The sequence below is a fragment of the Schistocerca cancellata genome, chromosome 8 (assembly GCF_023864275.1).
Source record: "Schistocerca cancellata isolate TAMUIC-IGC-003103 chromosome 8, iqSchCanc2.1, whole genome shotgun sequence".
Taxonomy (NCBI): domain Eukaryota; kingdom Metazoa; phylum Arthropoda; class Insecta; order Orthoptera; family Acrididae; genus Schistocerca; species Schistocerca cancellata.
In genome coordinates, this window is record NC_064633.1 from 513,320,425 (window position 1) to 513,336,206 (window position 15,782).

A 15,782-nucleotide genomic window follows, 5' to 3' on the forward strand; every position below is an offset into this window, starting at 1 on the left:
CACGGTCCACAAGGATATATGCATGCTTGTGTTGATCCATTATGCCTACCAGAATGACGAGATCACCCAGGGAATGCCACGAAAACATTGCCCAGACCATAACGCCCTCTCCTTTGGCCTGGACCATTCCGACGAATGTTTAGTTTGTTTGCATTCAGACGTTTCACGCCGTGCATGCTGTCGGCCATCTGCCCAATGGAGCATAAAACATGGATCATCTGAAAAGGCCACTTGTCGCCGTGCAGTCGAACTCCTGATGTGGTACTGACGTGCCAGTTCCAGACTTCGTTGCTGATGAACAGCAGTCAGCATGGGTGCATGAAGCAGGCGCATTCTGCGGAGGCCCATACGCCTCAGCGCTAGCTGAACAGTCCTTGAGGAGCCACTGCTGGTTACCCCTTGGTTCACCTGGGCCGCCACTTGCTCAACAGTTTCACGTATATACGTACATACGCATCTACACAACCGTCTCTCACCCCTACCATAAACGGCCCGTGGTGCGCCACTGTTGCTTCGGTGCCTGTTTTGGATAGTACCATTTTTCCATGCACGGTACACTTTTACCACGGCGATACGCGAACAGTTTACAAACTTAGCCGTTTCGGAAATACTTTCACCCTTGGCCCGAAAGCCAATGATGATGCCCTTTTGGACGTCACATAAATCGCACCGTTTCCGCATTACATCAACGACTTTATTTATCTTCCACTGCTTGTGCTGCCATATGCCACCTGTGAGTGGTTACTGCACGTTGACGTCCAGTCGAACAAAGGCGATGGTCACTTTCATGTGACTGGACCGTGTGAAATGCTGACTGACCATATCAACTTCATTAACAACGAATATAAAGTTAATTGTTGCTTTTCTGAAGGCAGTTTTCTGGAATGTAGCTCTGGACGAAAGTGAAACCTCGAAGATAAACACTTGGGGAAAATAGAGTGCAAAGGCTTTTGATAGGAGCTGCAAGAAAATAATGCTGAAGATTACATGGGTATTTCAAATTTATAACACAAGTTGACAAAAGGAAGGGACTGGTTGAAAGAACATATCTTGAGGCATCAAAGAATTATTAGTGTGTTAATAGAGGGACTGGTTATGGCGGAAGGGATGAGTTTCAAAGAGGGATAAAAGCTTGGTTACAGCAGGCTGGTTCAACTGTAGGTGGTAATGGCTGTGAAATGATAAGGAGACTTGCACAGGAGAACCAGCGTGGAGAGCTGCATCAAAACGTCTTTGGACTGAGGATCACAAAAAGAACGCTGCCATCTTCAGATACAAACTGAAGCCAATGTTCAGAGCATCACCACAATTGGAAACAGTACCATCTCTGTTACGAAAACCACCAAAAAGCTAACACCTACAGACAAGTTACATTTTCCTGATCGCGGTTTAAACATTTCTGGTGGCTTCGAGGTCTTCAGAAAGAAATCAGACATCCAAATCGTACAAAAATGTGATCGAAAATCTTCCGTGGCCTATGTTAAATGAATTCAAGAAATCTCAGAACCTGAATTATTGGTCACCGAACGCAGATTTTATCCCTGCTCTTGGTGTGTAAGTGTCTAGTTTCCTAACAAAGGCGCTACTTCACCTGGTCAAATAAAAATAATAGGCTGATAAAGTAAGAACAGTTGGCAGTAGTTGTTGTAAGGTATTCTGCCTTACAGCAGGACTTGTCGTGGGTTAAGCCTCTTCAACTTTTGTTGTCCATAGCCAGTCTTATCATTTCTGAATATTTGTCTCCTTCTAATTGTCCGGCATTTGATATCTTCTTTTTCCTCTTCCCCTTTTTCCTTCCACCATTCATTCTATTACTTCCTTCAATAAACAGTCCCTCCTCAAACAATGCAAAATCCAGTTCTGTTTTCTCTTTCTGATAACTTTCAACATGTTTCATTCTTCTCCAACTCTCCTTAATACTTCTTCGTTCCTTACTCGGTCTTCCCATTTCACTTTTTATATTAGTCTCCATATCCACACCTCTAGTGCCTCGAATCTTCTTTCATCTTCCTTCCTCAATGTCCAGGTCTCCGCACCATATAGTACAACGCTCCAGATTGGCAAGTCTTTTCCTTAAATCTTGGTTTAGTGGTCCACAAAGTTATTTCTGTTTCCTCTTGAATCCTTCTTTTGCCTTCCCAAGGAAACATGGAGTTCCTAGAGGGATAGACGGCTAATTACAAATTTATATTTGAACCAGAGAGTAAGAATTGAATGTGGGATGAGTGAAGAAATAGAAATGGGAAGAGGTGTAAGGCAAGGTCGTTGTTTATCACCAACACTGTTAAATATATATCTGGAAGAACTGATTACTGAAAGTTTTGATGGAAGGCGAGGAGCTTGTATAGGGGGTCGGAGAGTGGAGTGTATAAGATTTGCAGACGACATGGTTGTAATGGCAGAGAGTGCAAGAGAGATGGAACAAATGTTAGATGATGAAATTAAGATTAACAAGAAGAAAACGAAAATCATGGTAATTGGAGGAAAGGGGAGAGAATGCCGTATGAAAATAGGGGGAGAGGAAACAGAGCAAGTGAATAACTTCAATTACTTGGGAACTGTAATAATGGATGATTGTATTGCACAACAGAAATTAGGAAAAAACTGATATGGCAAAAGAAGTTGACAGTGAGGATCTGTTAAGAAATAAAATGCGTCCTAGTGTTCCCCATTAAATTCCGTCTTCGCAATGGATGCAGAGTTGCGGCCTACTCATAGCACGATGGCTACCAGTGTACTTCTATAATGGTACAGCGTATATGCTAGCATTATATATTCATATGTACTATCATTACCTATCCAAGCTCGTCTATGTGATCACAATGCATTCCACAAACAGTAACTGCCATCAGAATCATTGCAACGTCCGAAGTTAACAGAATATACACTCCTGGAAATTGAAATAAGAACACCGTGAAGTCATTGTCCCAGGAAGGGGAAACTTTATTGACACATTCCTGGGGTCAGATACATCACATGATCACACTGACAGAATCACAGGCACATAGACACAGGCAACAGAGCATGCACAATGTCGGCACTAGTACAGTGTATATCCACCTTTCGCAGCAATGCAGGCTGCTATTCTCCCATGGAGACGATCGTAGAGATGCAGGATGTAGTCCTGTGGAACGGCTTGCCATGCCATTTCCACCTGGCGCCTCAGTTGGACCAGCGTTCGTGCTGGACGTGCAGACCGCGTGAGACGACGCTTCATCCAGTCCCAAACATGCTCAATGGGGGACAGATCCGGAGATCTTGCTGGCCAGGGTAGTTGACTTACACCTTCTAGAGCACGTTGGGTGGCACGGGATACATGCGGACGTGCATTGTCCTGTTGGAACAGCAAGTTCCCTTGCCGGTCTAGGAATGGTAGAACGATGGGTTCGATGACGGTTTGGATGTACCGTGCACTATTCAGTGTCCCCTCGACGATCACCAGTGGTGTACGGCCAGTGTAGAAGATCGCTCCCCACACCATGATGCCGGGTGTTGGCCCTGTGTGCCTCGGTCGTATGCAGTCCTGATTGTGGCGCTCACCTGCACGGCGCCAAACACGAATACGACCATCATTGGCACCACGGCAGAAGCGACTCTCATCGCTGAAGACGACACGTCTCCATTCGTCCCTCCATTCACGCCTGTCGCGACACAACTGGAGGTGGGCTGCATGTTGTTGGGGCGTGAGCGGAAGACGGCCTAACGGTGTGCGGGACCGTAGCCCAGCTTCATGGAGACGGTTGCGAATGGTCCTCGCCGATACCCCAGGAGCAACAGTGTCCCTAATTTGCTGGGAAGTGGCGGTGCGGTCCCCTACGGCACTGCGTAGGATCCTACGGTCTTGGCGTGCATCCGTGCGTCGCTGCGGTCCGGTCCCAGGTCGACGGGCACGTGCACCTTCCGCCGACCACTGGCGACAACATCGATGTACTGTGGAGACCTCATGCCCCACGTGTTGAGCAATTCGGCGGTACGTCCACCCGGCCTCCCGCATGCCCACTATACGCCCTCGCTCAAAGTCCGTCAACTGCACATACGGTTCACGTCCACGCTGTCGCGGCATGCTACCAGTGTTAAAGACTGCGATGGAGCTCCGTATGCCACGGCAAACTGGCTGACACTGACGGCGGCGGTGCACAAATGCTGCGCAGCTAGCGCCATTCGACGGCCAACACCGCGGTTCCTGGTGTGTCCGCTGTGCCGTGCGTGTGATCATTGCTTGTACAGCCCTCTCGCAGTGTCCGGAGCAAGTATGAGGGTCTGACACACCGGTGTCAATGTATTCTTTTTTCCATTTCCAGGAGTGTACATATAATGTTGAGGAAAATGAAGTGGAAACCTGTTATCGCATCTTCATGAAGTGTTTGTGTTTCAGAATGGTTCAAATGGTTCTGAGCACTATGAGACTTAACCTCTGAGGTCATCAATGCCCTAGAACTTAGAACTACTTAAACCTAACTAACCAAAGGATATCACACACATCCATGCCCGAGGCAGGATTCGAACCTGCGACCGTAGCGGTCGCGAAATTCCAGACTGTAGCGTCTAGGACCGCTCGACCACCCCGGCCGACAAGTCTTTGTGCCTTGGTCACTATTCATCGTTTTAGTGATACAACAGAACGCTTGTAAGTGCATGTTACGTGCCTATTATCACTGTCTGTATAACAGTTGTGAATTGCCGCTTGGATGAGCTACTACCATACCTCAACATCAAATGCGTATATGCTCTGCTTGCAAGTTTGAACGAACCGAATGGTGACGGGCATGAATATCACTGACTGTGCTGTGAAAGCCAAACCCACGAGGTGTAACGCCTCTATTCTAGAGCACAACAAGAGCCAGGAACGGTGTGTCACAAAAGTTTGTTTTTAGATAAGTGTGACAGAATGAAGATATTGATTTCGTGCGTCGCCAAACTATCTGAGAACTACTGAAGTACTCCGCTGTCTGAATGAGTATTGCGCCTTGGAGCTGCACCGTGAATTTCGACTGAATTTTTCTGTACGCAGGATATTACTGATATTAAGGAAAGTATCATTTTGTTTGCACTGGGAATATCATTGTCGACAGCGTTTACTGACAACTCATTCCCACAGTTTTTAAAAAGGCCCCGCTTGTGACTGTTAGTTAAACAGTTACGACGTGAAACTATTATAAGCAAATGATTTAGTAGACAGCATCAAGAGCGCCATAAGGTAGTTCGCTGACGACGTTGCTGTTTACGGAAAACAACCGTCGTTCGACGAACACAGGGAAATGTCGAAAGACGTATACAGAATTTCTCATCAAAGTTTGAAAAACGTGAGAAAATGTTTCTAACGAGAAAAGCTGATAGTATTCGGTAACATTATTGGTGAATTCTCGAGCACGTCACATTTCATACCTATTTTGGAGGTGATACTGAGAAGCATTATGATACGGGACGTTCACATAAAATCGGTATTAGGGAAGATGAATTGAAGATTTAGATTTGTTGGAAGAGCTCTGGAAACGTGCTGTGCTTCGTTGAAGGTAATAGCGTATAAGAAGAAGATTTTGGGACTCTTTTCATCACAAGGAAATATATATAAGAAGAATTTTGGGAGCATACAGAGTCATCTTTCGCTAGCTCAATATGCAAATGGAATAGGGCAGGATTTGGCTGATGTGGGTCCGAGGGACTCTACACCATGCACTGTACAGAAGCTTTCGGCGTATGTATGTCATGGAGGCTTCTTTCGCAGTGGTGGTTTGTGACGTCATTTACACGACATCAACAATAATATACGTCATCAATGTTTTTAAATAAAATTAACTTTTTATCTTCAGGCAATTAATCTTGCTTGGGTCTGGCTTTCTTCGTAATTTCAAATCACATAAAACGAGCGTTGATGAAAGGAGAAAATACAAAAATGCAGTAAGTGAAGCAGTAAAAAAGGAATACAAACGTCTCAAAAATGAGATTGACAGGAAGTGCAAAATGTCTAAGCAGACATGGCTAGAGAACAAATGTAAGGATGAAGAGGCTTATCTCACGAGGGGTAAGATAGATACTGTCTACAGGAAAATTAAAGAGACATTTGGAAAAAAGAGAACCACTTGTATGAATATCAAGAGCTCAGATGGAAACCCAGTTCTAAGCAAAGAAGGGAAAGCAGAAAGGTGGAAGGAGTATATAGAGGGTCTATATAGGGGCGATGTTCTTGAGGACAATATTATGGAAATGGAAGAGGAGGTAGATGAATATGAAATGGGAGATATGATACCGCGTGAAGGGTTTGACAGAGCACTGAAAGACCTGAGTCGAAACAAGGCCCCGGGAGTAGACAACATTCCATTAGAACTACTGACAGCCTTCGAAGAGCCAGTCCTGACAAAACTCTACAATCTGGTGAGCAAGATGTATGAGAGAGGCGAAATTCCCTAAGATTTCAAGAAGAATATAATAATTCCAATCCCAAAGAAAGCAGGTGTTAACAGATGTGAAAATTACAGAACTATGAGTTAAATAAGTCACAGCAGCAAAATACTAATGCGAATTCTTTACAGACGAATGGAAAAACTGGTAGGAGCCGACCTCGGGGAAGATCAGTTTGGATTCCGTAGAAATGTTGGAACACGTGAGGCTATACTGACCCTACGAATTATCTTAGAAGAAAGATTAAGGAAAGGCAAACCTACGTTTCTAGCATTTGTAGACATAGAGATAGCTTTTGACAATGTTGACTGGAATACTCTCTTTCAAATTCTGAAGGTGGCAGGGGTAAAATACAGGGAGCGAAGGACTATTTACAGTTTGTATATAAACCAGATGGCTGTTATAAGAGTCGCGGGACATGAAAGGGAAGCAGTGGCTGGATAGGGAGTGGGACAGGGTTGTAGCCTCACCCCGATGCTATTCAATCTACACTCCTGGAAATTGAAATAAGAACACCGTGAATTCATTGTCCCAGGAAGGGGAAACTTTATTGACACATTCCTGGGATCAGATACATCACATGATCACACTGACAGAACCACAGGCACATAGACACAGGCAACAGAGCATGCACAATGTCGGCACTAGTACAGTGTATATCCACCTTTCGCAGCAATGCAGGCTCCTATTCTCCCATGGAGACGATCGTAGAGATGCTGGATGTAGTCCTGTGGAACGGCTTGCCATGCCATTTCCACCTGGCGCCTCAGTTGGACCAGCGTTCGTGCTGGACGTGCAGACCGCGTGAGACGACGCTTCATCCAGTCCCAAACATGCTCAATGGGGGACAGATCCGGAGATCTTGCTGGCCAGGGTAGTTGACTTACACCTTCTAGAGCACGTTGGGTGGCACGGGATACATGCGGACGTGCATTGTCCTGTTGGAACAGCAAGTTCCCTTGCCGGTCTAGGAATGGTAGAACGATGGGTTCGATGACGGTTTGGATGTACCGTGCACTATTCAGTGTCCCCTCGACGATCACCAGTGGTGTACGGCCAGTGTAGGAGATCGCTCCCCACACCATGATGCCGGGTGTTGGCCCTGTGTGCCTCGGTCGTATGCAGTCCTGATTGTGGCGCTCACCTGCACGGCGCCAAACACGAATACGACCATCATTGGCACCACGGCAGAAGCGACTCTCATCGCTGAAGACGACACGTCTCCATTCGTCCCTCCATTCACGCCTGTCGCGACACAACTGGAGGTGGGCTGCATGTTGTTGGGGCGTGAGCGGAAGACGGCCTAACGGTGTGCGGGACCGTAGCCCAGCTTCATGGAGACGGTTGCGAATGGTCCTCGCCGATACCCCAGGAGCAACAGTGTCCCTAATTTGCTGGGAAGTGGCGGTGCGGTCCCCTACGGCACTGCGTAGGATCCTACGGTCTTGGCGTGCATCCGTGCGTCGCTGCGGTCCGGTCCCAGGTCGACGGGCACGTGCACCTTCCGCCGACCACTGGCGACAACACCGATGTACTGTGGAGACCTCACGCCCCACGTGTTGAGCAATTCGGCGGTACGTCCACCCGGCCTCCCGCATGCCCACTATACGCCCTCGCTCAAAGTCCGTCAACTGCACATACGGTTCACGTCCACGCTGTCGCGGCATGCTACCAGTGTTAAAGACTGCGATGGAGCTCCGTATTCCACGGCAAACTGGCTGACACTGACAACGGCGGTGCACAAATGCTGCGCAGCTAGCGCCATTCGACGGCCAACACCGCGGTTCCTGGTGTGTCCGCTGTGCCGTGCGTGTGATCATTGCTTGTACAGCCCTCTCGCAGTGTCCGGAGCAAGTATGGTGGGTCTGACACACCGGTGTCAATGTGTTCTTTTTTCCATTTCCAGGATTGTATATATTGAGCAAGCAGTAACGGAAACAAAAGAAAATTTCGGAGTAGGTATTCAAGTCCATGGAGAAGAAATAAAAACTTTGAGGTTCGCTGGTGACATTGTAATTTTGTCAGAGACAGGAAAGGACTTGGAAGAGCAGTTGAACGGAATGGACAGTGTCTTGAAAGGAGGGTATAAGATGAACATCAACAAAAGCAAAACAAGGATAATGGAATGTAGTCGAATTAAGTCGGGTGATGCTGAGGGAATTAGATTAGGAAATGAGACACTTAAAGTAGTAAGGCAGATTTTCTATTTGGGGAGCAAAATAACTGATGATGGTCGAAGTAGAGAGGATATAAAATGTAGACTGGCAATGGCAAGGAAAGTGTTTCTGAAGAAGAGAAATTTGTTAACATCGAGTATACATTTAAGTGTCAGGAAGTCGTTTCTGAAAGTATTTGTATTGAGTGTACCCATCTATGGAAGTGAAACATGGACGATAAATAGTTTAGACAAGAAGAGAAGAGAAGCTTTCGAAATGTGGTGCTACAGAAGAATGCTGAAGATTAGATGGGTAGATCACATAACTAATGAGGAGGTATTGAATAGAATTGGGGAGAAGAGGAGTTTGTGGCACAACTTGACCAGAAGAAGGGATCGGTTGCGAGGACATTTTCTGAGGCATCAAGGGATCACCAATTTAGTACTGGAGGGCAGCGAGGAGGGTAAAAATCGTAGAGTGAGAGAAGAGATGGATACACTAAGCAGATTCAGAAGGATGTAGCCTGCAGTAGGTACTGGGAGATGCAGAAGCTTGCACAGGATAGAGTAGCGTGGAGTGCTGCATCAAATCAGTCTCTGGACGGAAAAGCACAACAACAACAACAACAACAACAATTGAAAAGCGTTATGATACGGGACGTTCACGTGAAATTAGTACTAGGAAAGATGAATGGAAGACTTAGATTTGTAGGAAGAGCTCTGTAAATGTTCTGTGCATTGTTAAAGGAAACAGCGTATAAGAGGAAGATTTTGGGATCTTCTCTCCTGTAGGCATCACAAGAAAACAGATAAGAAGAATGTTGGGTGCGTACAGAGGAATACAGACAAATGTTTCACCAGCTTAATATGCGAATGGAATAGTACAGGATTCGGCTGGTATAGGTCTGAGGGACTCTCCACCATGCACTGCACAGAAGATTTCGGCGTATGTATGTAACGATGGCTTCTTTCGCAGTGGTTTTTTGTGACGTCATTTTTAAATCAACAGCAATATACGTCATCAATATTTTTAAATAAAATTAACTTTTTATTTTCATGCAATTAATCTTCCTTGGATCTGGTTTTCGGCGTAATTTCAAATCACATAAAGCAGGCGTCCCTCACAGATTGTCGGGTCTGTTGTCATGCAAGTCATTTTTTAAATATCTTGATGAAACCAGATTGTTGTAGGTATAGAAGCACTAGAAACGTACAGAACATAAGACAATACGAAAACACCAAAATAAAATTTGGGGAGAATATTGTTGTTATGTACATCAAATGGTTGATTAAGGCAGTACAAAGCTGAAGTCATATCTCGGCAGAGCGTACTATTTTGAAAGTTGTCGAAATTTTAAGTAGCTAACATTAATTAAGAGGTCACCTTTATGTGAAACTTGTTATTTGAATCGAGGTAATCCTACCTCGTTCTTCAACTGAGAAACCTGTTACTTCAAAAAGCTTTTTTGGAAAACAATGAAAGAATCCAGGATGTTGTGTAGTTATTTCTATTTCATATTAAATATTTTCGTGGTTCAAGAATTTTCTGTTCGCGTTTGTGTATTTTCCGTAATCTATGATGTTGTCGAGGGCGTCTGTACGTATAAGTGCAAACACACACACACACACACACGCACACACGCACACACACACACACACACACACACACACACACTACACATATAACGCCTCTGACAAGGAAACATTTATCGTCGGGAAGCTAGACTTGTAAAATAATCTTTATTTATTTATTTAACCTGTCACGGTTAGAGACATTAGACATTCTCTTACGTTGAACCAGATAATCTGCAATCTTATATAACATTTATTACGACAAGCGTGTTAAAAAGAACTCAACATTTAGGTATTACTATAAGAAAAATAGTGCAGAAAAATTATGGTTCATATTTGTTCGCGACAAGAACAAAAATAAAGACAAATTACAGGAGGGTATATGTAAACCATGAACGGTAAAGTCAATCGATAGAACAGAAGGGTCGGAAGAGTGAGAGAAAGAGAATGTGATAAGCCCAAGTAAGGAAAATAGAGGAAAAGGAAGCGGTCTGACTGAATGAGAAGTGAAGAGAGAAAGAAGCATAACTTGGAGGAAGTGGAAGCACTTACTTTCCTGCTTGACAGAGGGAAAACTGGCCATTGATGTTAATAATTTGGGAAAAGTCAATAAGGTGAATGAAGGAACTCCTTCAGTTATTTCTTAAATGCTGAACGATATTAGATTTTGCGCAGAGTGCATTTTATCCTGTTCTGAAGGCGGGCACCAGAAAGAGGGGAGGAGTTTGGGAATGTTCTCCTTTTATGTATGAGGACACCTACGGTACTAGGTGAGATATTGTGTTTCATTCGTGAAGCGATTATGGGTACTTAATATGTGATGTGCAGTAGCAGGGTGCGTGGTCACTAAAAATCCGGTGAAGCAGACACAGCATCTGACAGTCACGTACGAGCAAGTGCTGAAAAGTAATGCCACCAAATTCTTTCTACGAAAACTTTTAAAGCTTTTTATACAAACAAACATTCAATACAAAACAAACGTTGTCAACACTCTGCACCTCTATTCTTCATACCTATATATTTATACTTCAACGTGTGTCGATATGGCGACTCCGTAGCTAGTGGTCTAGTGGCTAGCGTTGCTGCCACTGGGTCACGGGGTCCCGGGTTCGATTCCCGGCCGGGTTGGGGATTTTCTCTGCCGGAGGACTGGGTGTTTGTGTTGTCCTCATCATTTCATCATCCTCAACATTATTTCGCGTAACGGAGTGGCGACAGAGAGGACATCCAGAAACCCCTTAAATTAACCCTGCCCAATCTGCCCCTAACCATGGCGACCCTGAGAAAACTGTTGGACAAAGGCACCAGGAAAAGGAGAAGATACGTCAATTTGACAAGGAACCAATTTCTCCAGATGAGAGACCGGTTCGTTAATACCGTCACTGTAAAATTCTTGAGTTTGTTAACGGAGCCACAACCTCAACTCTGCTTGCAGCGCTTCATCAGTATCAAATGAAGTTCTCGGATGCGTTTTTAAGTTTCGGGAACAAACGAAAATCGAAAGGGGTCAAGTCGGTATTATGTAGGAGATGATCGATGACAGTGAATCCAAGGCATCGGACTGTCGCAAAAGATCTGTAGACAATTTATGTATATGGTGTCTTTAACATAATCTGAAAGAGACGGAAACATCGATATATGGATATTAAAACTTTCGTGGCAACACGATAATTACATGCTTATCTCCACATTGTCATAGTATTACGCTTTCACCATCACACTTCAGTAGCGTACATCATGCACTGAGTAATCTCTGCCCTATTTCGCTCTGGCAGCCTCACTTTATAACGGCATGTCTTTCAAGACACCTGAAACGAACAAAAAATGGCAAGCAACAGCAGGATCATTCTTATATAATAAAACAGTACATGTATTTTATATTTGTGATTGCTGGTTTATGGCTATACATTTTACGATGGCCTTCCTGATTGAACAAGATCCTCTCTATTGTTTGGCTTCTAGGTATTCATTTAAACATTACAGGGCTAAAGAGGCTAAATAACCTTTTACTTTGTTTCCGAAAGTATGACTTTTCAGTGCTTTTATTAGACTAAATGACCTTTTACTTTGTTTCCGATATGACTTTTCAGCGCTTTTTATTCCGGGTGGTTATTTATTATGTAAGGAAGTGAAGAACCCCTTAGACATTATTTCTCCTACGTTTTTAGTTGGGTTTGTGTGAGCATCTCGGATTGACAGGAAATACTCTCGCTACATCTATGAAGATTTCCTCTTACCTCTCTGTCCTTTAGAAGTTTCAGAAGACATTTCCACACGACGCGAAACGTAAGCATGCGCAGTGACTGAGTTGAATTGCTTAAAACCTTACCGAGTCGTTTCTCTGGGACTTGTTACCATTTTTTCAGCTGTAAGTGTGGCGTTTCTTCCAGGATGTACCTAATTTTCATTTGATATAATCACTACACGTTTCAAAATCTTGACTGACATCGCCGGCCGGAGTGGCTGTGCGTTTCTGGGCTCTGCAGTCTGGGGCCGAGCGCCGCAACGGTCGCAGATTCGAATCCTACCTCGGACTTGGATGTGTGTGATGTACTTAGGTCAGTTAGGTTTAATTAGTTCTACTTTCTAGGCGACTGATGACCTCGGAAGTTAAGTCGCATAGTGCTCAGAGCCATTTTGACTGACATTGACCTACAGTGACCATCAACAGAACTAAGAAACAGAGGAGATAGAAAAAGAAGGCGTATTATATGTTTCGAAATCCATTAAACAGGCATAGGTAAATAATATGTTAGTCCTTGACCTCATGCGTTGCCGGGATCACTAACGCAGTCAGTTAAATTTCTAGTCGTGGCGGAAATTTTCACCGTCAGCGTTTGGCCGGCAATGGGAACAGTGATGACTCGTTAAGTGCCTGAAAACAAATCTTTTAAGCCAAGGGCCCGGATTAGAATCTAAACCTCTCTCTAACGCTTCATACAGTGAAGACATCTGACGCTACTGATGTTGAACCGACCGTCGGATAAGGACATCAGGCCAGGTGTCCCTTTGGTGCTACACTGTACTACAGAATTAAAGGATCACTTTTTCGAAACCTCGTAACTGCCTCCCATTGCGACGCCTAAGTTCTAAATGTGGCTGAAGTGTGCGTACAACCTTCATCTGTAGTGGTGCAAAGGCGATGCGCCCTGCGAATTCACCCTTGGGCTCGACGACGCTTAAAACAGCAAGATGCCCCCATACGCTGTAAGAAGGCCACAGCTCAACAGTTCTCGTGAGGTGGATAGTAGGTTAATGATGCCACACTGACACCAAACTTTACCAAAACTCTACCCAACGTCATCATGAACGTCCCTCGTACCCATATATCACCCTTTCTTTTCACGCCTCTGTGATGGAGGACAGACGTTCAACATCTACATCTACATCTACATACATACTCCGCAAGCCACCCGACGGTGTGTGGCGGAGGGTACCTTGAGTACCTCCATCGGTTCTCCCTTCTATTCCAGTCTCGTATTGTTCGTGGAAAGGATTGTCTGTATGCCTCTGTGAGGGCTCTAATCTCTCTGATTTTATCCTCATGGTCTCTTCGCGAGATATACGTAGGTGGGGAGCAATATACTGCTTGACTCTTCGATGAAGGTATGTTCTCGAAACTTTGACAAAAGCCCGTACCGAGCTACTGAGCGTCTCTCCTGCAGAGTCTCCCACTGGAGTTTATCTATCATCTCCGTAACTCTTTCGCGATTACGAAATGATCCTGCAACGAAGCGCGCTGCTCTCCGTTGGATCTTCTCTATCTCTTCTATCAACCCTATCTGGTACGGATCCCACACTGATGACCAGTATTCAAGCAATGGGCGAACAAGCGTACTGTAACCTACTTCCTTTGTTTTCGGATTGCATTTCATTAGGATTCTTCCAATGAATCTCAGTCTGGCATCTGCTTTACCGACGATCACTTCTTATGATCATTCCATTTCAAATCACTCCTAATGCGTACTCCCAGATAATTTATGGAATTAACTGCTTCCAGTTGCTGACCTGCTATATTGTAGCTAAATGATAAGGGATCATTCTTTCTATGTATTCGCAGCACATTTCACTTGTCTACATTGAGATTCAATTGCCATTCCCTGCACAATGCGTCAATTCGCTGCAGATCCTCCTGCATTTCAGTACAATTTTCCTTTGTTACAACCTCTCGATATACCACAGCATCATCCGCAAAAAGCCTCAGTGAACTTCCGATGTCATCCACAAGGTCATTCATGTATATTGTGAATAGCAATGGTCCTACGACACTCCCCTGCGGCACACCTGAAATCACTCTTACTTCGGAAGACTTCTCTCCATTGAGAATGACATGCTGCGTTCTGTTATCTAGTATCTCTTCAATCCAATCACACAATTGGTCTGATAGTCCATATGCTCTTACTTTGTTCATTAAACGACTGTGGGGAACTGTATAGAACGCCTTACGGAAGTCAAGAAACACGGCATCTACCTGTGAACCCGTGTCTATGGCCCTCTGAGTCTCGTGGACGAATAGCGCGAGCTGGGTTTCACATGACCGTCTTTTTCGAAAACCATGCTGATTCTTACAGAGTAGATTTCTAGTCTCCAGAAAAGTCATTATACTCGAACATAATACGTGTACTGATAGACGTTAGAGATATAGGTCTATAGTTCTGCACATCTGTTCGACGTCCCTTCTTGAAGACGGGGATGACCTGTGCCCTTTTCCAATCCTTTGGAACTCTACGCTCTTCTAGAGACCTACGGTACACCGCTGCAAGAAGGGGGGCAAGTTCCTTCGCGTACTCTGTGTAAAATCGAACTGGTATCCCATCAGGTCCAGCGGCCTTTCCTCTTTTGAGCAATTTTAATTGTTTCTCTATCCCTCTGTCGTCTATTTCGATATCTACCATTTTGTCATCTGTGCGACGATCTAGAGAAGGAACTACAGTGCAGTCTTCCTCTGTGAAACAGCAATGTTGAAAGCACGCGGTTTTTTATGAGCTGCCGAGGACAACAATTCAGAGACACTGCCGCACAGAATCACCACGGAAAAGTCTCAGGCAGTAACATAAAGTGCGACAATGGAACTCCCCCTTTAGTGGGGCGCTCATTCCCATACATTTCGTGATCGAAAAGACAGCCACAGACTGAGTACCAGATAAAAGCGTAAGCACAGTTGCTGCGCGGGATTAGCCGAGCTGTGTAAGGCGCTGCTGTCATGGACTGTGCGGCTGGTCCCGGCGGAGGTTCGAGCATGGGTGTGTGTGTCTGTCCTTAGGATAATTTAGGTTAAGTAGTGTGTAAGCTTAGGGACTGATGACCTTAGCAGTTAAGTCCCATAAGATTCCACACACATTTGAACATTTTTAAGCACACTTTGCTGTTTCGGATCACCTTTACATTTCGTCGAACGGTTCTTCACGGTCACTAGTGGTGGCAGCTTGTACCTGAGAGCAAAAATTGCGGTCGCGCTGCACACCAAAGCCCGCATCTCGTGGTCGTGCGGTAGCGTTCTCGCTTCCCACGCCCGGGTTCCCGGGTTCGATTCCCGGCGGGGTCAGGGATTTTCTCTGCCTCGTGATGGCTGGGTGTTGTGTGCTGTCCTTAGGTTAGTTAGGTTTAAGTAGTTCTAAGTTCTAGGGGACTGATGACCATAGATGTTAAGTCCCAT